Source organism: Hypanus sabinus, chromosome 1, assembly GCF_030144855.1.
Source record: "Hypanus sabinus isolate sHypSab1 chromosome 1, sHypSab1.hap1, whole genome shotgun sequence".
Taxonomy (NCBI): Eukaryota; Metazoa; Chordata; class Chondrichthyes; order Myliobatiformes; family Dasyatidae; genus Hypanus; species Hypanus sabinus.
This window is the reverse complement of record NC_082706.1, coordinates 138,106,369-138,129,667: the sequence shown is the minus strand read 5'-3', so window position 1 is coordinate 138,129,667 and position 23,299 is coordinate 138,106,369. Positions and strand designations below refer to the sequence as shown.

Genomic DNA, 23,299 nt, shown 5'->3' with positions numbered 1-23,299 from the left:
GAAATGGTTGAAATACAGAAGGACTTAGACAGATTAGGAGAATGGACAAGAAAGTGGCAAATGAAATACAATGTTGGAGAATGCGTGAGAGTGCACTTTGGTAGTAGAAATAAATGTGCAGACTATTTTCTAAACAGGGAGAAAATCCAGGAATCTGAGATACAGAGGGACTTGGGAGTCCTTGTGCAGACCACCCTGAAGGTTAACTTGTAGGTTGAGTCAGTGGTGAGGAAGGCAAATGACATGTTAGTATTCATTTCAAATGGTCTAGAATATAGAGCAAGTATGTGATGCTTTATAAGCACTGCTGAGGCATAACCTTGAGTATTGTGAACAGTTTTGGGCCTCTCATCTTGGAAAAGATGTGCTGGCATTGGAGTGGGTCCAGAGGAGGTTCACAAGGCTGATTCCAGGAATGAAAGGATTATCATATGAGGAACATTTAATGGCTCTGCGTATGTATTCACTGGACTTCAGAAGGATGAGGGGGGATCTTACTGAAACCTTTCAAATGTTGAAAGGCCTAGATAGAGTAGATATGGAAAGGATGTTTCCCATGGTGGGAGAGTCGAGGAGAAGAGGGCACAGCCTCAGGATAGAGGGGTGCCCTTTCAAAACCGAGATGGGAGAAATTTCTTTAGCCAAAGGGTGGTGAATATGTGGAATTTGTTGCCACATGCAACTGTAGAGGCCAGGTCACTGGGCATATTTAAGGCAGAGATTGATAGGTTCTTGTTTGGATATGGCATCAAAGGTTACGGGGAGAAGGCCAGGAACTGGGGTTGAGGAAGAGATAGGAAAAAAAAGATCAGCTATGATTGAATGGCAGAGCAGACTCGATGGGCCAGGTGGCCTAATTCTGCTCCTATGTCTTATGGTCTTATGGTCTTCATTACATAGTGCATTGAAGTAGAACAAGGTAAAACAATAACAATGCAGAATAAAATGTAAATCTACAGAGAAGGTGTAGTGCAGATAAGCAATAAGGTACGAGATGAAAATAAAGTGGATTGTGAGGTCAAGAGTCCATTTTATAGTACAACAGATGCAATCGAGAGTCTGGATTTGTGGGATGGAAGCTGTACTGGAGCATTGTAGTATGTGCTTTCTGGCTTTTATATATTCTCCCAGATGGAAGAGAGATGCAGAGAGGATGTCATATACAACTGAGAATAGAAAGTTTCTTCTTCCTATTGCTAGATTTCTCTCCATTAGTTTCACCCCTGACCTATCCCAGCTGGCCACTTGATGATCCACAAATATAGTGGCTTCACTACTTGCATTTGTTGTTCCTTTAGAATCCAGGGCCCTATGTGCTGTCTGCAACAAAAAGAAAGTGCTGGAGGAACTCTACAGCCCAGGCACCATCTGTGGGGACAAATGGGTAGTTGCTACTCCAGGTCAAAATCCTTATTAGGTGCAGATAAAAGGTCTTGATCGGAAATCTCACCTGTCCATTTTCCTATACTGATGCCACCTGATCCATTGAGTTCCTCCAGCACACTACTTATTACTCTGCATTCCAGCATCTAGTCTTGACTCCTATGTCTGTATACCTATTATAAAACAGTGACCATCTCCCATTACATACACTGGGATGGAAGTATCCTGTGGGATTTTACTTTTCCAATCTGCTCTGTCCATTATAATGCCTGTACACACAGTCCGATATCCAACACTGACAACGTGTTAGTGTGGGAAAGCTCTATGCTGTGGACAGTCCCTCTCTCACCTTCTCTGCCAATACCGACATAGTGCTGCGATAAGCTGGTGAAACCACTGTCTGACAGTGTTCAATCCTGAATTCCGGAGCTGTCTATGTGGAGTTTGCACGTTTTTCCCTGTGACTGTGTGGTTTCCCCATGAGTGATCCTGTTACCTCTCACAATCCAAAGACATGCAGGTTAATTGGCCACTGTAAGTTGTCCTTAGTGTGTGGGTATATTGTTGAATTTGGGTTCTGGGGAAGTTGATGAGGATGTGGGAAGAGTAAAAATGGGAAAATGCAGCATCCGTGAATATGGTAGTTGACGGAGTCATTCAGCTGAAGGGCCTGTTTCTGTGCAGTGTTTCTGTGGGATTATGGCAAGAGAATGTTTATTTTAAAATAACAGCCATGATTAAATGGTAGAGCATTTTCATTGGGCCAAATGGCCTAGTTCTGCTCCTGTACCTTGAGTCCTCCTAGACAAGTTTAAAAAAAATGAGTTGTCTGAGCTTGACCTAACTGAGACTTGCTGTGTTTTGGTTGGAATAATTTAAAAGAAAACCCGCTGTTTGGAAGGCAACAGTGGCAACAGAACACACAAAATGCTGTTGGAACACAGTAGGCCAGGCAGCATCCATAAGGGAAAGCACTGTCGACATTTTGGGCTGAGACGTAGTGAGTGGCAACAGAACCTTTGTGTGTATATCACATAGCAGTTAAACATGGACAAATTAGTATCTGCCATTTTGGTTGCTGAAATTCCCAAGAGTGCTCATACCAGACTGTGCATATGGCAGAAGTAATGGAACAAGAGGAAAAATAAAGATAATCCATTAATGTCACAAGCAGTTGAAGATGACTAAAAATAATCCAATTAAAACCTATGTGATGGGCACATTGATAGAAGAAGAGGAAAATTGCACATGGGTGATAGAGAATTCGGTTAAATCATTATTAGTCAAGGTTGAGTTCATTGTCATTTGCACGAGTACATGCATGTGCAGGTGCAATGGAAAGTTTACTTATAGCGGCATCACAAGCACATAGACAACATTCACAAAAAACAAAACTTGAGAGTAAATTATCACAGTTTTTTTTACTAGAAAGCAGATTGAACAAAAATGAACTGAAGATCATTATCTTTTTGTATTTGCATAGTTTGTTGTATTTTTCACATTGTTTGTCCATCCATCTTGTGTCTGGTCTTTCGTCAATTATATTGTGTATCTTTGTACTTAACGTGAATGCCTGCAAGAAAATTAATCTCAGGGTTGTATATGGTGACATGTGTGTACTTTGATAATAAACTTACTTTGAACTTTAGATGTAGTGCAAACACTGGGATTTATTATCCATCCCTAGCAGCCCCTAAGGAGACAGTAAAGAGTCAACCATAGACAAGCACTTGAATCATCAAGCCCACCGACCGTGTGCTGGTGAATGGGATTAGTATAGATCGGTATTTGGCAGCCAGCGTGTCAAAGAACTGTTTCTGTGCTCTATAACTCAATGACTCCAATTAACATTGGTGGATTCACATGTCATCCACAGTAATAAAGACAGCACACTACTTTCCCTGAACAGTAGTAGTTTCATCACCAGTCTGGAAGTTATATGGTTACCAGTTCAAAATTTTCTTTATCATTATTATTCAAAAAAGGGAGTAGAGATAGCCCAGAAAATTATAGACTGGTGAGTCTTACTTCTGTGGTTGGTAATGTTACAACTGTGCCCCAACTCTGAGGGGCCGAAGGGTACAAAGTAGCCCCCTCCTTTTTGAGAATCGCAAGATCGCTATTAATGCGGGTCTGGGACCCAGGAAATGAGAGAAAGACATGCAGAATCCACAAGGGGTTTGGAATGTCCTGGCCCCTCAGCGATACAAAGCCACGGAAAACGGCCATTGTCTCTTGGAGACGGAATTGTGCATCGAGTACTGTACTATTTATTTGAAGCCCTCAGGGAATGAACAAAGTGGGCTTGGTTGGGGGATGGCATCATTCCAACCTGATTGACATCTGAGACCCCATGAGTAAGGATAAAAGAAGGTCTGGGGAACAACCCCTTTAGACGCACCAGGAGAAACGCTAGAAATCCTGTGACAGCGTTTAATAGCGACAGCCGGTGGAGTCCGCGTGCGTCCTTTCCAGTTGCCGGGATTGAGGCCTTACCACGGAAGACGGCTTAGCTAAAGAAGAGATCACCACCGACGTCATTTCGAAGGATCGACATCATAAAAAGGAAAAGCTGGCAAGTTCTAAAAATCTGTCTTTCTCCAACCAAAGGCTGCAGCCTGAATGAACTAAAGTGACTTTTATATTTCCATCGGACAATACGTTATCCCCTAGACAACGATAGAGTTATTTCTTATTGATTATTATTATACCCGCGCTTTTAGATTTAGTATTGACAACGTATATTATCTGTATGTTTGCATTGATATTATTTTTGTGTATTTTTATCAATAAATACTGTTAAAAATAGTACCATCAGACTTCAACAGACTTCTCTGTCTTTGCTGGTAAGTGACCCAGTTACGGGGTACGTAACAGTAAGTTGATGGAAAAGATCCTGAGAGGCAGGATTTATGAACATCTGGGAAGGCCTAATATGATTAGGGATAGTCAGCATGGCTTTGTCAAGGGCAGGTCATGCCTTAGGAGCCTGATTGAAGTTTTTGAGGATGTGACTAAACACATTGATGAATGTAGAGCTGTAGATGTAGTGTATATGGATTTCAGCAAAGCATTTGATAAGGTACCCCATGCAAGGCTTATTGAGAAAATACGGAGGCATGGGATCCAAGGGGACATTGCTTTGTGGATCCAGAACTGACTTGCCTACAGAAGGCAAAGAGTGGTTGTAGATGGGTCACATTTTGCATGGAGGTCAGTGACCAGTGGTATGCCTCAGGGATCTGTTCTGGGACCGCTACTCTTTGTGATTTTTATAAATGACCTTGATTTGAAAATGGAGGGATGGGTGAGTAAATTTGCTAATGACACAAAGGTTGGGGGTGTTGTGGATAGTGTGGAGGGCTGTCAAAGTTTATAGCGGGACATTGATAGGATGCGAAACTGGGCTGAGAAGTGGCAGATGGAGTTCAACCCAGATAAGTGTGAGGTGGGTCATTTTGGTAGGTCAAATATGATGGCAGAGTATAGTATTAATGGTAAGACTCTTGGCAGTGTGGAAGATCAAAGAGATCTTGGGGTCCAAGTCCATAGGACACTCAAAGCTGCTGCACAAGTTGACTCTGTGGTTAAAAAGGTATATGGTGCATTGGCCTGCATCAACCATGGGATTGTGTTTAAGAGCCGAGAGGTAATGTTACAGCCCTGGTCAGACCTCACTTGGAGTACTGTACTCAGTTCTGGTCACCTCACTACAGGAAGGATGTGGAAACTATAGGAAGGGTGTAGAGGAGATTTACAAGGATGTTGCCTGGATTGGGGAGCATGCCTTATGAGAATAGGTTGAGCGAACTTGGCCTTTTTTCCTTGGAGTGGCAGAGGATGAGAGGTGACCTGAGGTAAGAGGTTAATAAGATGATGAGAGGCATTGATCGTGTGGATAGACAGAGGCTTTTTCCCAGGGCTGAATGGCTAACACGAGAGGACAGGGTTTTAAGGTGCTTGGAAGTAGAACAGAGGAGATGTCGGGCAATTTTTTACGCAGAGAGTGGTGAGTGCATGGAATGGGCTGCTGTCAGCAGTGGTGGAGGCAGATACAATAGGGTCTTTTAAGAGACTCCTGGATAGGTACATGGAGCTTAGAAAAATAGAGGGCTACAGGTAACCCTAGGTAATTTCTGAGGGAAGTACATGTTCAGCACAGCATTGTGAGCCAAAGGGCCTGTATTGTGCTGTAGGTTTTCGATGTTTCTATGTTATTCTATTCCAGACTTATTTAATTACCAGAATTTAAATTCCCCAGCTATCTTGGTAGGATTTGAACTCATGCCTCCAAGTCAATGGTCCAGAACTCTGGCTGCTGGTCCAGTAACTTAACCACCACGCTACCGTCTCAACAAAATAATTGGCTTTAATACTTTCTTTGGGACCTCCTGAAATTGTGCAAGATGACTTTTCTGAGCTGTCTATTTCCATTTCCAAACTCTGCGTTGCAGTTTGGAATCATTTTGAATTTCAGTATTCAGTATATTCCCAGAAAGAGGAAACTTATAAAACTGCAGGCTGAAGAAGAAATATTTATTGTTAAAATGATCCTAGAGCGTTGTTTGATTATGTCCACTTGTACAGAAATCAGTCCAACTTCATGTCAGGGAGAGCACTGTTATACAGCAGATGGCCACACACTTAATGCAACAGGCTTTCCGAAAGACAAAAAACAGGATGAATGTCTCCTTCAAAAGCTTAATTGTTCCATCCCTTGTAAATTTTGGGCATATTATTCCACTGTTTTACCCCAACCCCACCCCTCCTCCCACATCCCTGCCCTCCATATCCACATGGGAACACTTGGCAGGACTATGAGGTTTAGGCAACAATGATCCAACTTCTTTTGATATTTTTTTTCCAAGTTACATGAAGCCAAATTTCATGTGGTTTGGATGCATGCTGAAGAAGAGATGCTTCTTTGCTCCTTTGGGGGGTTGAGTGCCAAATACGAAGCAAATCAAACCCCCTCCCTGGTGCAATAATGTTATTTATGGAGGTCAGACGTGGAATTTTCTCAGCTGGGAGTTTGTTATTGCCCATAGCTGAATAAGGTTACTTATTCCTCTCATGACCATAATTAGCCTTGTTATTGCCTTTGAAAATTACAATTGATTAAACAACTTTGGCACAGGACCCCAAATAAAAAGATAAGAGATCAGCTGCTGATCTGTGATTCAACATTAATAAGTAATTTCTGAGAGTGTAAATGAGAGTTGAGTAAGGAACTTCACCCATCTGCAACTATCACAAAATCATAGAATGGTTCAGCAAAATAAGGCCATTTGGCCCATCCTCTCTGCAATCACCCTTTGAAAGAGCAGTTTAGTTAGGTTGGCAGTTCTGCTCTTTCCCAATGGTCAGTGGTTTTCCTGATAGATCCTTTGAACACTGCTGTTGAATCAATTTTCACCACCCTTCAGGCAGTAGACACCAACCCTGAACACTGCTTGCTGAGTAGCTGTTTGTTCAAACTCCTTCCATTCTCCTTAAATTTGTTGTAATCAGCCCTTTGGTAATTGGTTGATAACTGACACATGTACTGAGCTACAGTGAAAAACATTGTTTTTTGTTCATTTCACTATATAGTACTTCAAGATCATGCAGGGTAAATCAATAATAAATGCAGAATATAATGTTACAGTTGTAGAGAAAGTTCAGTGCAGGCAGACAAATAAGGTGCAAGGCCGTGAAAAAGTAGATTGTCAGGTCAGGAGTCCATTTTATCATACAAGAGATCTGTTTTGTAGTCTCAGAGCAGCAAGATAAAAGTTGTCCTTGAGCCTGGTTCTTGGATATTCTGCATGATGTGAAAGGGGAGAAGAGAAAATGTCCAAGGTGGGAGGGGTCTTTGATTAGGTTGGCTGCTTCTCCAAGGCAGTGAGAAGCGCAGACTGAATCCGTGCAGGGGAGACTGATGCTTTACGTGCTGAGCTGTGTCCACAACTCCCCCTAATTTATCCTTTCTCCTCACCTCTTGATCTTTAAGGATCACTTCTCAGCTACTTTAGCTATAAGGAGAACAGCCTAGTCTCTTCATTTCCATGTGCAAATTTCTTAAAGGAACCACTCTAATCAAAGCTCTTTCTTCATTGACATACTTGTTGCACATTTTTTCTTTTTTATCCAGTTTGCCATTGGAAAATTAATTAGTCCTTTTGCAGCACCAATCAAGGTCACAACAACATTATTACATTCTACATTTCACATCCAGCCCTTTGTCATTCTCCTTAAATTTGTGCCATCTAAAATGCAACAGGGTTCATATTCTTTCCTTCTGGTTGTGGAAGAAGAGTAGGCTTATTCTGAAAGTCAGAAGGCATAGGATCCAGGGAAGTTTGGCCAGGTGGATTCAGAATTGGCTTGCCTGTAGAAAGCAGAGGGATGTAGTGGAGGGAGTATATTTGGATTGGAGGGTTGTTACTAGTGGTGTCCCACAAGGATTGGTTCTGTGACCCCTACTTTTCGTGATTTTTATTAACGACCTGGATGTGGGGGTAGAAGGGTGGGTTGGCAAGTTTGCAGACGACACAAAGGTTGGTGGTATTGTGGATAGTATTGAGGATTGTCGAAGATTGCAGAGAGACATTGATAGGATGCAGGAGTGGACTGAGAAGTGGCAGATGGAGTTCAACCCGGAGAACTGTGAGGTTGTACACTTTGGAAGGACAAACTCCAAGGCAGAGTACAAAGTAAATGGCAGGATACTTGGAAGTGTGGAGGAGCAGAGGGATCTGGGGGTACATGTCCACAGATCCCTGGAAGTTGTCTCACAGGTAGATAGGGTAGTTAAGAAAGCTTATGGGGTGTTAGCTTTCATAAGTTGAGGGATAGAGTTTAAGAATCGCGGGGTAATAATGCAGCTCTATAAAACTCTGGTTAGGCCACACTTGGAGTACTGTGTCCAGTTTTGGTCGCCTCACTATAGGAAGGATGTGGAAGCACTGGAAAGGGTACAGAGGAAATTTACCAGGATGCTGCCTGGTTTAGAGAGTATGCATTATGATCAGAGATTAAGGGAGCTAGGGCTTTACTCTCTGGAGAGAAGGAGGATGAGAGGAGACACAATAGAGGTATACAAGATATTAAGAAGAATAGATAGAGTGGACATCCAGCGCCTCTTCCCCAGGGCACCACTGCTCAATATATGAGGACATGGCTTTAAGGTAAGGGGTGGGAAGTTAAAGGGGGATATTAGAGGAAGGTTTTTTACTCAGAGAGTGGTTGGTGCGTGGAATGCACTGCTTGAGTCAGTGGTGGAGACAGATACACTAGTGAAATTTAAGAGACTACTAGACAGGTATATGGAGGAATTTAAGGTTGGGGGGGTTAGATGGGAGGCAGTGTTTAAGGGTCAGCACAACATTGTGGGTCAAAGGGCCTGTACTGAATTCTATGTTCTATAAAGGTAGAGATAGGGTGCTTGTACAAAGCCCAAAACTGGTCCACAGCTGGGAAGCGGACAAGGTAATTGGTTTATTATGATCATTACATACACTGAAGTACAGTGAGAAACTTCTCTTTACATACTTTTGAGACAGATCATTTCATTATAGTAGTGTAATAACATAGCACAAGGTAAAACAATAACAGAATGCAGAATAAAGTGCAACAGCTACAAGAAAGGTGCAGTGCAGATAGACCATAAGGTACAAGGCCACACATGATAGATAGTGAGGTTAAGAGTTTTTCTTATTGGACCAGGGTTCTGTTCAGTGGTTTTACAACAGTGGTGTAGAAGTTGTCCTTGAGCTTGATGTTGTGTACTTTCAAGCTTTTCTATCATCTGGGATTTGAATTGGTTTATTTTTCAAACTGTAGTTACAATTACCAAGAAACAGTGAAAAGCTTGTCTTGCATACTGATCAAATAGTTACAGTACATCAAAGTAGAACAAGGTAAAACAGTAACAGAATGCAGAATAAAGTGTAACGGCTACAGAGAACATACAGTGCAGGTAAACAGTATGATGAAATATCATAATGAAGTAGATTCTGAGATCAAGAATTCATTGTATCATACCCGGGAACCATTTAATAGTCTTAAAACAGTGAAGTAGAAGCTTTCCTTGAGCCTGGTGGTATGTGCTTCCAGGTTTTTGTATATTCTGCCTAATATAAGAGGGGATAAGAGAATATAACCAGCATGGGTGAGGTTTTTGAATATTCGGGCTTTTTTACTGAGGCATTGAGAAATATAGACCTAGAACATGGAAGATAGGCTAGTTTCCAAGCTGTGTCCAAAACTCTCTGCAGCTTCTTGCTTGGAGGAGAAGTTACAAGGAGTGATGAGGAAGGGTGTTTTTAGAGTTGAAAATGTTTCTTTGCCAAGACTTCCCATCATTAAATATCCAGACAGCAGGAATATTCTCATCACAATATACCTGACAAATATACATTGGCAATTGAGTGATATTGGGATGGTGAGCATGGGGAACCAAGGCATACGTAAAGAAGAGTTTCACCATGATGCTGCCTGGTTTAGAGGATATCAGCTCCAAGGAAAGGTTAGTCAAACCTGGATTGCTCTCCCTAGAGTGTCAGAGGCTGAGGGGAGACATAGATAGGGTATACAGTCGGAGCCTTTAGCCCAGGATAGAAATGTCACATTCCAAAGGAAAGCTTTTAAGGTTAGAGGGGGATATTTAAGACCACATGGGGGATGCTTTTTTATTCAGGGTGGGATAGGTACCTGAAATGATTTATCAGGATAGTTGTGGAAATGAACAGTTTGGTAGAGTTTAAGAGGCTTTTTGATTGACATCAATATGAAGGACTGGAGGGATATGGATACGCAAGTAGAGGACATTTTGTGTAAATTAGCGTCAACATTGGCATGGCATTTTGGGCCAAATAGCCTGTCCAAAGTTGTGCTATACTGTGTTCTAAGTGATCAGGGTCAGCTGGAAGGTTAGTCATGATCTTTCGAATGATGGAGTAGATTTGAGGGAATGAATGGCCTCTTCCTAACATTCTTACATGGAGAAGATTAGTTTGGAGACTAATGTTGCTCTTCAGTCTACATTTTGAACTGTGTGCAAAATGGCTTAAGGAACTGTAGTGGTCCAGTGTAACAAACTGCTGGAGGAGCTCAGTGGGTTGACCAGCATCTATGGGAGGAAAGGTTTGTTGATGATTTGATCTGAAACCCTGCCTCATGAATTCCTTTCCTCCCTTAGATGCTGCTTAACCCATTGAGCTCCTCCAGCAGTTTGCTTGTTACTCCAGATCTCTGCATCTATAACCATATAACCACATAACAATCACAGCACGGAAACAGGCCATCTTGGCCCTCCTAGTCCGTGCCGAACCCTTAATCTCACCTAGTCCCACCTACCCGCACTCAGCCCATAACCCTCCACTCCTTTCCTGTCCATATACCTATCCAATTTTACCTTAAATGACGCAACTGAACTGGCATCTACTACTTCTACAGGAAGCTCATTCCACACAGCTATCACTCTTTGAGTAAAGAAATACCCCCTCGTGTTTCCCTTAAACTTCTGCCCCCTAACTCTCAAATCATGTCCTCTAGTTTGAATCTCCCCTACTCTCAATGGAAACAGCCTGTTCACGTCAACTCTATCTATCCCTCTCAAAATTTTAAATACCTCGATCAAATCCCCCCTCAACCTTCTACGCTCCAATGAATAGAGACCTAACTTGTTCAACCTTTCTCTGTAACTTAATTGCTGAAACCCAGGTAACATCCTAATAAATCGTCTCTGCACTCTAATTTATTGATATCTTTCCTATAATTCGGTGACCAGAACTGCACACAATATTCCAAATTTGGCCTTACCAATGCCTTGTACAACTTTAGCATTACATCCCAACTTCTGTATTCAATGCTTTGATTTATAAAGGCCAGCGTTCCAAAAGCCCTCTTTACCACCCTATTTACATGAGACTCCACTTTCAGGGAACTATGCACAGTTATTCCTAGATCTCTCTGTTCCTCTGCATTCCTCAATGCCCTACCATTTACTCTGTATGTTCTATTTGGATTATTCCTGCCAAAATGTAGAACCTCACACTTCTCAGCATTAAACTCCATCTGCCAATGTTCAGCCCATTCTTCTAACCGGCATAAATCTCCCTGCAAGCTTTGAAAATCCACCTCATTATCCACAACACCTCCTACCTTAGTATCATCGGCATACTTACTAATCCAATTTACCACCCATCATCCAGATCATTTATGTATATTACAAACAACATTGGGCCCAAAAAAAATCCTGAGGCACCCCGCTAGTCACCAGCCTCCATCCCGATAAACAATTATCCACCACTACTCTCTGGCATCTCCCATCTAGCCACTGTTGAATCCATTTTATTACTCCAGCATTAATACCTAACGACTGAACCTTCTTAACTAACCTTCCATGTGGAACTTTGTCAAAGGCTTTGCTGAAGTCCATATAGACTACATCCACTGCCTTACCCTCGTCAACATTCCTCGTAACTTCTTCAAAAAATTCAATAAGGTTTGTCAAACATGACCTTCCACGCACAAATCCATGCTGGCTACTTCTAATCAGATCCCGTCTATCCAGATAATTATAAATACTATCTCTAAGAATACTTTCCATTAATTTACCCACCACTGATGTCAAACTGACAGGTCTATAATTGCTAGGCTTCCTTCTAGAACCCTTTTTAAACAATGGAACCACATGAGCAATACGCCAATCCTCCGGCACAATCCCCGTTTCTAATGACATATTAAAGATCTCCGTCAGAGCTCCTGCTATTTCTACACAAACTTCCCTCAAGGTCTTGGGGAATATCCTGTCAGGATCCGGAGATTTATCCACTTTTAAATTTCTTAAAAGCACCAGTACCTCCACCTCTTTAATTGTCGTAGGTTCCATAACTTCCTTACTTGTTTCCCACACCTTAGACAATTCAATATCCTTCTCCTTAGTGAATACCAAAGAGAAGAAATCATTCAAAATCTCTCCCATCTCCTTCAGTTCCACACATAGCTGACCTCTCTGATTCTCTAAGGGGCCAATTTTATCCCTCACTATCCTCTTGCTTTTAATATAACCGTAGAAACCTTTCGGATTTACTTTCACCTTATTTGCCAAACCAACCTCGTATCTTCTTTTAGCTTTTCTAATCTCTTTCTTAAGATTCCTTTTACATTCTTTATATTCCTTGAGCAATTCCTTTACTCCATGCTGCCTATATCTATTGTAGACATCCCTCTTTTTCTGAACCAAATTTCTAATATCCCTTGAATATCTGGTGTCTTTGTAGTGGGTAAATGACTGGACCTGCAGTCAAAGATTGGCCCATTGATCCAGAGACAAGAACTTTCCAAATTCAATTAAATAACTAAATCTCAAATTAAATCTTTCTTAGTCACGGTGACCTCAAACTTACTGGATTGTTGTAAGAGTGCACCTGTACACAAATGCGCTTTATGGAGGGAGTTCCACTGTCCTTAAAACTCAGGCCCTGAGAGGACTCCAGCCATTGCAGTTGTTCAAAAGCAGTTAACCGGTGGTATTGCCAGTGACATCACAAAAATCAGCTTCCTTTCATGGATTTTGTCTGTACCTCGTACTGCCTTGGAAATCACCATAATCAAAGACCCCACCCATCCCAGACATTATCTCGTCAGAATCAGAACGAAGTTTAATGTCTCTGGCATTTGTCATGGAGTATGCTGTTTTGCTGCAGCAGCACATTGCAATACATTAAAAACTATAAATTATAATAAGAAATAGATATTTAAAATTAAATTAAGTATGACATGCAAAAAGAACAAAAAAAAAAGAAAAAAATAGTGAGGTGGTGTTCATAGGTTCATTGTCCATTCAGAAATCTGACAGTGGTGGGGAAGAAGCTGTTCCTAAAATGCTGAGTGTGCATCTTCAGGCTTCTGCACCTCCTTGGAGGTAGCACAGAGAAGCGGATACGTCCTGGGTGATGTGGACCTTTAATGATGGATGTCACCATTCTCAGGCATCGCTTTTTGAAGATGTTCTTGATGCCAGGGAGGCTAGTACTGGCTGAGTTTATAACTTTCTTCAGCTTTTTCCAATCCCATGAAATGACTCCTCCTTGCAACCTGTTAGAATGTTTTCCACTGTACATATGTAAAAATTAGTGAGAATCTTTGGTGACATACCAAGTCTGCTCAAACACTTCCCACTTCCCAAGTCTGCTCAAACACACCAGTCTGCTGATCAGGTTACTCAGCTCCTCCAGTGCTGCATGACACTGGCCTGGAGTGGAATGTACACTGCTTACCAGGATGATGGCGGAAAACTCCCTCGGTAAATAAAATGGATGACTCTTGGCTGCTAGGTGTTCCAGGTTGAGTGAGCAGGACCGAGACAAAACTTTCATGTTTGTCTGTGCACAATGATGAGTTTGTCATGAAGCATACTCTCCCTTTTCTACTTTTAAAAGACTCAACTGACCTGTCTTTCTGAAGTATGGTAACATCATCAGGCTGCAGTGCTATGCCCAAGGTGGTGTGGGTGAGCAATGTTTCGATGAGGTAAATTATACAGCAGTCACTGATGTCCCTCTGGTGCTGCAATCTTGCTCTGAGGTCTTCAGTTTTACTTTCCAGCGACTGTATGTTAGTCAGGGAGTGGTGGTGGTGGGGTGGGCGGGAAATGGGTGTTGAGGTGAAGAGTTCTAAGGCTAGTGTGTTTCAATCGTACCTGTAGATCTCTGTGCCTTTACCACTTCCATTTTCTTTAATAGGAACTACACGTGTGCCCTAAATCTGCCATCCAGGGTTTTGAGCATTGATAGATTTCTCTTTAATGCCTAAAAATTATGTTGCTTACTGAAGTCCTCATGGCTATGACTCTGAATTTCAGATGTAGTAGTCCTAAACAGGAATAGTTGATGATTCCCAACATAGCTGTACCCAAGGAGTTGCCACTTATCAGTGCCTTTCGTGATTCTTCTCCCCGCTCCCATCTGAACAATGCTGTATTCAGTGCTCCTGATGGGCCCTATATATCATTGCTATTACTGTATACAGTTCCCATTGCAATGAAGACAGATACTATGTTAGCCTTCCCAAAGATTTGCTGTACTTTTGATGACTGATCCAAATGTGCCACTGCTCTGAAATGGTTCCTGGGCTGCATTGTTTGTTCCTGCCTGGACCCCTGCTGGGCTCTACCACTGGGATAAGGGCTCCCAGCACCTTTAGTGGGGCCTGAGTCAGTGTAGGCTGCAAGCTGCAGTCACTAAACAGTGAGCAATAAGCACCTGAAATGCCCCCATTACCAGTATCCTCAGTAATGTCTGTTTAAAAATGTTTCCTTTTATCTTTGTTTTTTATTATCCAACACTGAAACAAATACATGCAAAAATCAATTAAAAACATTGAAATTTCAATACAGATTTTCTCTGGGAATTTGGAAATCTCTGGATGTTCACTTTTTTTTCCCTTGTGGTGTGGGGATTCAGCCACAATTAACGGGAAATGGTTTGAAAATCTCACTGGTGGTTTAGACTGATGCTAGGAAACTTGCATGGGTCTCAATATCAGCTTCTTTTGGTGCCAGTAGCAATGTGTTCTCTCCAGAGCTAGATGGAGTGAAGTGTCTGTGGCAGTTGATAGCAGTGGGGAGTCACTGTGACAATTATAGCTCATTCTCTCACTCAGTAAGCCTTGGATTTCTGTGTTCTGCAGTCCATGACGGATGTTCAGAAGTTTTCCAGTCAGAATCTCCAAACCCAACCAAGATCATGAATTAGTAATGCTACTGCCCTGCCTGTGGACACAAGAAACTGCCAAGAGTTGAGGACACAGCTCTGTACATCACTGAAACCAGCCTCCCCTCCATGAACTCTCTCTATATTTCTCACTGCCTCTGTAAAGCAACCAACATAATCAAAGAGCCCATCCACCATGGCCATTGTCTCTTCTCTCCCTTACATCATGCAAAAGCCTAAAAGCACATGACACCAGGCTAAAGGACAGATTCTACCCCACTGTTATCAAATTATTGAAGTCTTCTGCTTTGATAAGATAGACTCTTGACCTGACAATCTACCTCATTATGGTCTTGCACCTTATTGTTTACCGGCACTACACTCTCTCTGTAGCTGTAATACTTTATTTTGCATTCTGTTATCATTTTCCCTTGCACTGCCTCAGTGTTCTGATGTAATGAAATGATCTGTACTGCTGGCTTGCAAGTCTATCTAGAGTGGGACTGACCTTGGAGAATTAGTGCTATGTAAAGATATCATATACATGCTCAGTGTTGCATACAGGGAAGTAGGCTGAGCTGGAGGCATGGATGCTAAATCAGGAATGGACAGTCCTCCAGAGATCCCAACCCAAATGCTCTCTCAACTGTGAAATGTACATGAATGTGCTGGTCTCTGACTGAAGTCCCTGCCAGCTCCAGGACAAGAATATGAATGAAGCTCAGATAAGTGTTGAAAGGTGATGGCAGAAAGAGTACAGCACAGAATTGGATTCTTCAACACACTGACTCTGAACCAATAACTAATCCTTCCCTACCCCATTTTATTTTCCCCAGGGCACTGCCGAAGGGTCTTGGCCAAGACAGTTCATTCCTGTCCATAGATACTGCCTGACCTGCTGAGTTCCTCCAGCATTTTGTGTGCGTTAACTCCGGGTTAGCTTATATGTGACTCATCCCCATGATGCAGTGACTTTTAGCCACTTTTGCCAGAGAAGTCCATGTCCAAAATCAACATAACAAACACAAGGATTTACAGCATTCTGTTTCATAATGACATTCATTGACTTTCTAAACAAACACTTATTTAAACGGGGCGCAGCAGTAAACAGTTTACAGAATCTATTTAACAGAAGTCTCTATAAAGTTCAACAAACTAAACTCATGCAATGTCTTTGATTTTTTTAAAAAGGACAATTTCTTGAGAAAGATTCAGAACATAGAACAGTTCAGCACAGAAACAGGCATTTTGGCCCATGATGTCTGTGCTGAACATGATGCCGAATTAAATTAAATCTCTTCTGCCTGTAGGTGATCCATATCCTTCCATTCCCTGCATATTCATGAATCTAACAAACTTTTAAATACAACTAACATATTTGCCTCCATCACTACACCAGGCAGCCTGGACCAGGCACCCATCACTCTATGTAAAGCAAACTTGTCCCACACATCTGCTTTAAACTTCCCTCTCACCTCACCTTAAATACATGTCCTTAGAACTTGACAGTTCTACCCGCGGAAAAAGATTTTAGATGTTTATCTATAGTACTCATAACTTTATACACTTCTACCAGGTCACCTTCAGCCTCTAAAAATGTTTGAAAACAGGCCAGATGTATTCAGTATTTCCTAATAGATCATGCTCTGTAATCCAGGTAGCACCCTGGTAGACCTACACAGTCTCCACATCCTTGAAACTGATGGTATGAGACTTCAGGATTCTGTACTTGCTTCCCAATGATAGCTGTGAGAAGATGGCATTGCCCTGATGATGGAATTGCCCCCAATCACAAAGATTCAGTGAGTGGTGGTTGAGTTCTGTTGTGGTTGACATTCATCTGTCCCAAAGGACAATGGGTGATCATCACCATCAGCACAAGCCTGGATGGAAGGTATGGAGATCCTGAGAAGCCCAGTCGTCAAGATCCCCCTCTCGACCTCACCAGTGTAGTCCAACGGAAAGCTTGAGGCAATACGTTTGGCTGCATGAACTGTCAGAAGTATGTCCAATGACGCCCAGCTGCTTTAGAGGCTCCACTCTGGATTTGGTGTCTGGGTTTACTCCTGGAGCCTTTGCCTCTCTTGACACTGCCCACAAGGTAGTAGGGCTATTAACCCATAGCTGGGGATCTGATTCATGAGCACCAGGGCATGTCCACATGCCAATGGGCCTGCGTGTTACATATGGAGGGGTCAGACCTCGGTAGTTCAGCCTGAGTCTGAAAGGAGTTCAGTTTCTGTGTGTCGCCAGTGAGGAGGCACTACACAAGGCTTACTGTTGAAGAGGCTATGCATTGGCAGGGAGAAACTTACATATTCAGCTCTCCTTTTCACAAGACTGCCAGCCAGCGGTGGAAGTTGAAAGTGAGAATGACAAGCGCTACCCACTACGCTACCACACCAGATGCATCTCAACAACCATTTTTACACCGGAGGGAGTTGCATCCCAAAATATTCTGTGTATTAGATCAATACCAGTCACTAACATGACAATTATTGAAACATCTTCCCATCCTTATGGAACTTTAGGTCTTTTCTGCATTAAGTTAAAATGACTCCTCATCTCTCTAGCTTGATAGGATACTGCTTAAAATTTCTGCTGTCCTGACTTGTTGAGATAACGTGTGAAAGTTCATTCCTTTATCAGCAAACTCATCAGTTATGTTGGGCGTTTGTTTGGGGCATGCTTTTCTTGGTAACACAGCACAGAAGGACACAGATGTTTCTGCTGTGTGTGATGAGGCCTTGTCTATGCAATGTGTTTATACTTTGTAATGTTTACAGTTCCATTAAGTGTAAGATAGCTGGCTGATAAATGATTACAATGAAATTATTACAATGGATGCCAGGCTTTACTCAACTCCAAAGGAATTTTTTAGTTAGTGAGGGAGTGAAAATATTTGACATAAAATTAAATAAACATCACCCATCAAGAAGGTATTGGAAATGTATGTTGAAATTAACATTGCATTAAGGTGTAACTTATACATTCTGCATTGTTAAATGTTTACTCCAATTCTTGCATACATCAGAAGGAAAACTTCTGAGCAACTTGAGCATGTAGTTGTTTGGTCTCTGTGCTGCATTCTAATTAGTCCACAGATTAGTATCCTCATTTTCCAGGATTCAGCTTTCTCTGGGATTTGGAACTCAAACTTGCCCCAATCCGAAGACATTCCAGATTGGTTGCGTTTCCCAATGCAGCTGTTTTCAAGTTTGACCTTGTTGGTGGAGCTGCCTCAGTGACCTTATGTTTCCTATGCAGATGTTTCCCTATTTTAAAAAGTTATCAGGGCAAAACTAGTTTTTGGTTACCAGGGCTAAACAAGGAGTCTGTCACCAGTCATATGTTGGACTTGACATTCCATCCCACTGAAGTTATCAGAGCCAGATGTTAGTAGGTGATACACCCAGCAGCGAAACACCTCCAGATGTTTACAGCTGGTGACCACAGATCAATACCTCTCCCTGCCTGTCAAATGATCGAAAAAATCTTTCCAAAAACATGGCAATGGACAGCTTGCAGGAATTTGGTGGTGATTTTTGAGACTTATGATTTTTCAGAGTCCGGGAGGAATACAGCACTAAATTAGGCCCTTCACTCTAATGAGTCCATGAGAACGATCAATTACCCATTTACACTAATCCTGCACCAATCCCATCTTTTCTTCTCAACTCCTTCAGGTTCTGCCACTCAGCTACACACCACAGCATCTTACAGCAGCCAATTAACCCAATGACCATTTGCCTTTAATATGTGGGAGAAAAGTGGAGCACCTGGGGGAACTCGTGCAGTCACAAAGTGAACGTGCAAACTCCACACAGACAGCATTTGAAGTCATAATTGAACCTGGGTTTCTGATGTTGAGGGGCAGTGGCTCTACCATCTGTGCCGCTCAATTTCCATTAACATTCAGCGAAGTCTCTGCCGTGTTTGTGTACAGAAGGCTCTAGTCTTAGGGATGAATTTCAGCACACACTGCTAGAGATGCATTAGTTCAGGTCTTAGCTGGAGCGTTCACATGTGGTACAAAGCAGACTCACAAGAATGGTCCTAGGGATGAAGCATCAGCTACACAAAACGTCTGGAGAAACTGAAGTTGTTCTTGGAGAGAGAAAATTCAGAGGTGTTTAACGATATTAAGTGTCTTTTAAAAAAGAGGACATAGAACAGTATAAACAGAAGCAAGCCCTTTGGCCCACCATGTCTGTACTAACAATAATGACAATTTAAACTGCATACCTGCCTGCATATGGTCTACATTCCTTCATTCCTTACCTGTTCACGTGGCTGTCTAGAGCCCCTGAAATATTGCTTTCATATCTGCTTCTCTCAGTTTCCAGGCACCTACCACACTTGTTGTATAAAAGCTTGCCTTGTAATTCTCCTTTTATCTTTCTCCTTTGCCCTTTCACATCCGATATTTCCATCTGGGGATATAGGCTCTAAGTACCATGTCTATGCTGCTCATGATTTTATAAACCTCTATCAAGCCTCTGATGCTCCAGAGAAAGCAATCCAAGCTTTCCTTGCAGGTAATGCTCTTCAATCCAGGCAACATCCTGGTGAACCTCTTCTGCATCTTTATGATGTAAAGGAAAATCGCCAGAATGGACCTCAAGTTATAGAAGGTGATTTGCTAAAGAGACTAGTGTAATTAAAGAGAATATTGTGAGCAACAATGTTTATGAACTGGCATGCTTTGCCAGAAAGGCAGATGCAGTGGTAGGATCTGCACTTGGAAAGGAATGCTTTAAGAAGAGGAGAGCACGCAGACTAAATGGATTTCTCTTTCAAAGGACTGTCGAGACTGCAGATGCAGGAAGAGTGAAATAAAAACTGAAACTCAGTAGGACCAAGCAGCATCTGAGGAGACAAAAAAAAGCAAAGTTAATGGTTTGGATAGTTGACTTTTCTCGGGATTCTGGTTAAGCAGAGTCTTCATTTTAAGTCTTAACTGTACCAGAACCATCATTTTTGCCACCATTTCCTTTTTGTTTGTATTGTCAAGCTTATTGGGAGTGTCCCAGTTAACCAGTCTGTAGAACATTTACACTGACACACATTACAAAGCAAACTGCCCATTGAAGAGTTGAATGATTTTACACTGTCACAGAAATTCCCTTTGGACCACCATTGCTGTACTCTACAAACACCTGGGGGGTTCTGGGTTTGAAATGCTAACTCTTTCGCATTCCAAAGATGCTGACTGAAATGCTGAGTTTGCCAACAATTTCTGGTTTACTTATTGTTGCACAGATTCGCCCCTTCAGCTCTCTGTGAACTCTTCCAGTGCTGTGCCCCTTTTACACATCAATAGCCTGCTAATGTCAGTCTCTTGATCACCCCATATTCAATCTATCACTGGTGAACAGGAAATCAGCTTCTAGTCCTGATGAAGGGTCTCGGCCATTTACTCTTTTCCATAAATGCTGCTTGGCTTGCTGAGTTCCTCCAGCATTTTATGTGTGTTGCTTTGGATTTCCAGCATCTGCAGATATCTATATCTACTTATCTATCTCACTCTCTCACACAGGAATACTCTCATACTCACTCTCTTTCACTCTCAGTCACACTCCCTGACACTCTCACTCTCTCTCTCACACACTCACACCTTCTCTCTTGCTCTGTCACAACCCTCACACATGGTCACTCCCTCTCTCACACATGCACACACACACTCTCTCACACTCTTTCTCCCTCATTCATTAGGAAAAAACCAGTGTACATTCCCCTTATGCATGGCAGTCATGATTTTCAACACCTCGAGAGATTACTCCAAATCTCCAATGCTGCAGGGAATAAATTCCTAGCCTGTCCAACCATTCTCAATAACTCAGGCTCTCAAGTCCTGGCAATATTCACATAAACTTCTTTGCACTCTTTCCAGCAGCATAATGTCTTTCCTGCAACAGGGTACCAAAGCTGTGGGCATTACTGAAGTGTTCAAAGACAATTGGTGTTGAGGCAAGTAGTGTTAGCATTTCAGGTGTCATTCAGCTGCTGAGTGAGTGATATATTAAAATAACTTCTGATTGTTGGTGTGTTTTGTTTACATTCATTCACAGGATTTGGACATTGTTAGCATTTATTATCTACTTTTAATTAGATTGTTAACCCTTTCCAAGGACAGGCAACAGTCAACCACACTGTTACTTGTAGACCAGACAGAATAGGAACAAACTTTCTTCCCAACAGGACCAGAGGATTTTTACCTCCCAGTAGTTCTGTGGCCTACATTAACATAATTGACTTTTTAGTTTAGATTTATTTAAGATCTCCCTGTTAGCAAAATCATTTGATTTTTGTTTGCTGTAACAAAGAGTTTAAATCAATTACAATTGTTGCTGTACGAAGATTTTGCTTGGTGCAATAAAGTGGGCAACATATCTTCCAAATGCAGTTGGGTGAAAATCAGTAACATTTTACAGTCTTTTTGATCAGGTTAATGAAAAGGAAACAAACAAGCTGTTTAACGTGGAAGAAACTATTCTCTTGAGCTCCTATAGTCTTCCTTCCGGCAACAATGGATGAACCACTTGTAAGTTCCAGCTTGTCAAAACAAGTGCAATTTCCCTTTGATTTACTGCATCTTTATGTTGACATGCTTCTTTCTTTACTGCCCACCTCAGCTGACATTCAAACGAGTAGCAGAGTCAGGTTTATCATCACTGGCATACTGTATGTCATGATTCTTGTCCTTTGGTGGCAGTAGTTACAGTGCAAAACAAAAGTTATTAAAAGTTACAAAAATAAATAGTGTAAGAGGGGAAAACGAGGAGAAAGCATACAGTGGAGAGTTTGAAGTTCAAAGTAAATTTATTATCAAAGTTTAAATATTTAAAATCCTGAGATTCATTTTCCTATGGGCAATCACAGTAAATGTGAGAAAATAAACAGAATCGGTGAAAGACCTGTCTCAACAGGTTGGTTAACAATGTGCAAAAACATGCAACAAACTGTGCAAATACAAAAAGAGAAGAAAAACATAATAAATAAATAAACAAACAAACAAACAATAAATGTTGAGATCATAAGATGGAGAGTCCTTGAAGGTGAGTCCGTAGCTCATGGGAAAAGCTCAGTTCTGGAGGTGAGTGAAGTTATTTTCTCTGGTCTGAACACGATGTTTGGACGATGAATCAGAAAAGTCAGGTACAGGCCGAAATGAGGTGGCAGGCCGAAATGAGAACATATTCAAGCGACTGAACCCAGTGTTTGGGTGGTATTTAGGTGCCGGACCAGATTGAAAAGGTTGGGGTGTCAGGGCCCGAGGAGAGGGATGGGCTGGTTCAGCTCGCTGCTCCGTAATATTTACTCAGCCCTGCACTGAACGAAGGGTTTGTGGACGAACTCTCTGCAGACTTCAGTTCAGAACACTATTTGCCTGAGTTTATTGTTTGCATGATTTGTCTTTTCTCTCTGCACATTGGGTGTTTGACAGTCTTTTTTATGGGTTCTTTTGGGTTTGTTTCCTGGCTGCCTGTTAGCAGACACATCTCAAAATTGTATACTGTAAATCTACTTTGATAATAAATGTACTATGAACTTTAGTTCATTTAGTTCAGCAGTGAAAAGAGAGCCTGCCCTGGATGGAGGGGGTCCTTGATGATGGGTGCTGCTTTCCTGCAACAGTGCATCGTATAGATGTCCTCAGTGTTAGGGAGGGTGTTACTCATAATGGTCTGGTCCATATACACAATGAATTTTAGCAACAGCTTCTTCCCCTCTGCCATCAGATTTCTTCACCATTATTTCCGTTGGATAGGAGGTACAGACACAGTGTCCCCTACACGTACCTGTCCAAATGACCGTTAAATGTCATAATGCTGAAAAACACAGCATCTGCAGTGAGAGAAATGCTATTTTTCAGGTGAATTTCATTGCATCACAATAACAATGAAGACTGTCAATAGTTGTAGTTGAAAATCAAAGAACTGTAGATATTGCAAATCCAAAATAAAAACAGAAAATACTAGGAAGACACAACAGCCCAGATAACTTCTGTGGGGAGAAAATCAGAGTTGACGTTCCAGGTCACAGACCATTGTTCAGAATGAAGGAAGTGGTAAAAAACCTAGTTAGTTTAAATTTGCAGAGAGGGTGAGTGAGGTTAAACTAAGGGAATGTCTCTGACAGGGTGAGAGGAAAGGGATAGGGCTAAGGGAATGTCTGATAGAGTAAGGGGAAAGGGACAGGGCTTAAGGGAATGT

The 23,299-nt window shown here is 41.8% G+C and overlaps 1 protein-coding gene across 2 annotated transcripts in view; it reads left to right on the top strand.

Annotated features, from left to right (window-relative positions):
* Positions 1 to 23,299, top strand: part of LOC132398025 (potassium voltage-gated channel subfamily S member 2-like) — a 99,364-nt gene that overhangs the window by 52,911 nt on the left and 23,154 nt on the right. The window contains exon 2 of one of the 2 annotated variants that reach the window (XM_059976936.1): positions 21,531 to 21,627. The exons of the other annotated variant lie outside the window; for it this stretch is intronic. The gene's annotated coding sequence lies outside the window, so the exon portion shown is untranslated. The remainder of the gene's footprint in view (positions 1 to 21,530; positions 21,628 to 23,299) is intronic. 2 annotated transcript variants of the gene reach the window in all.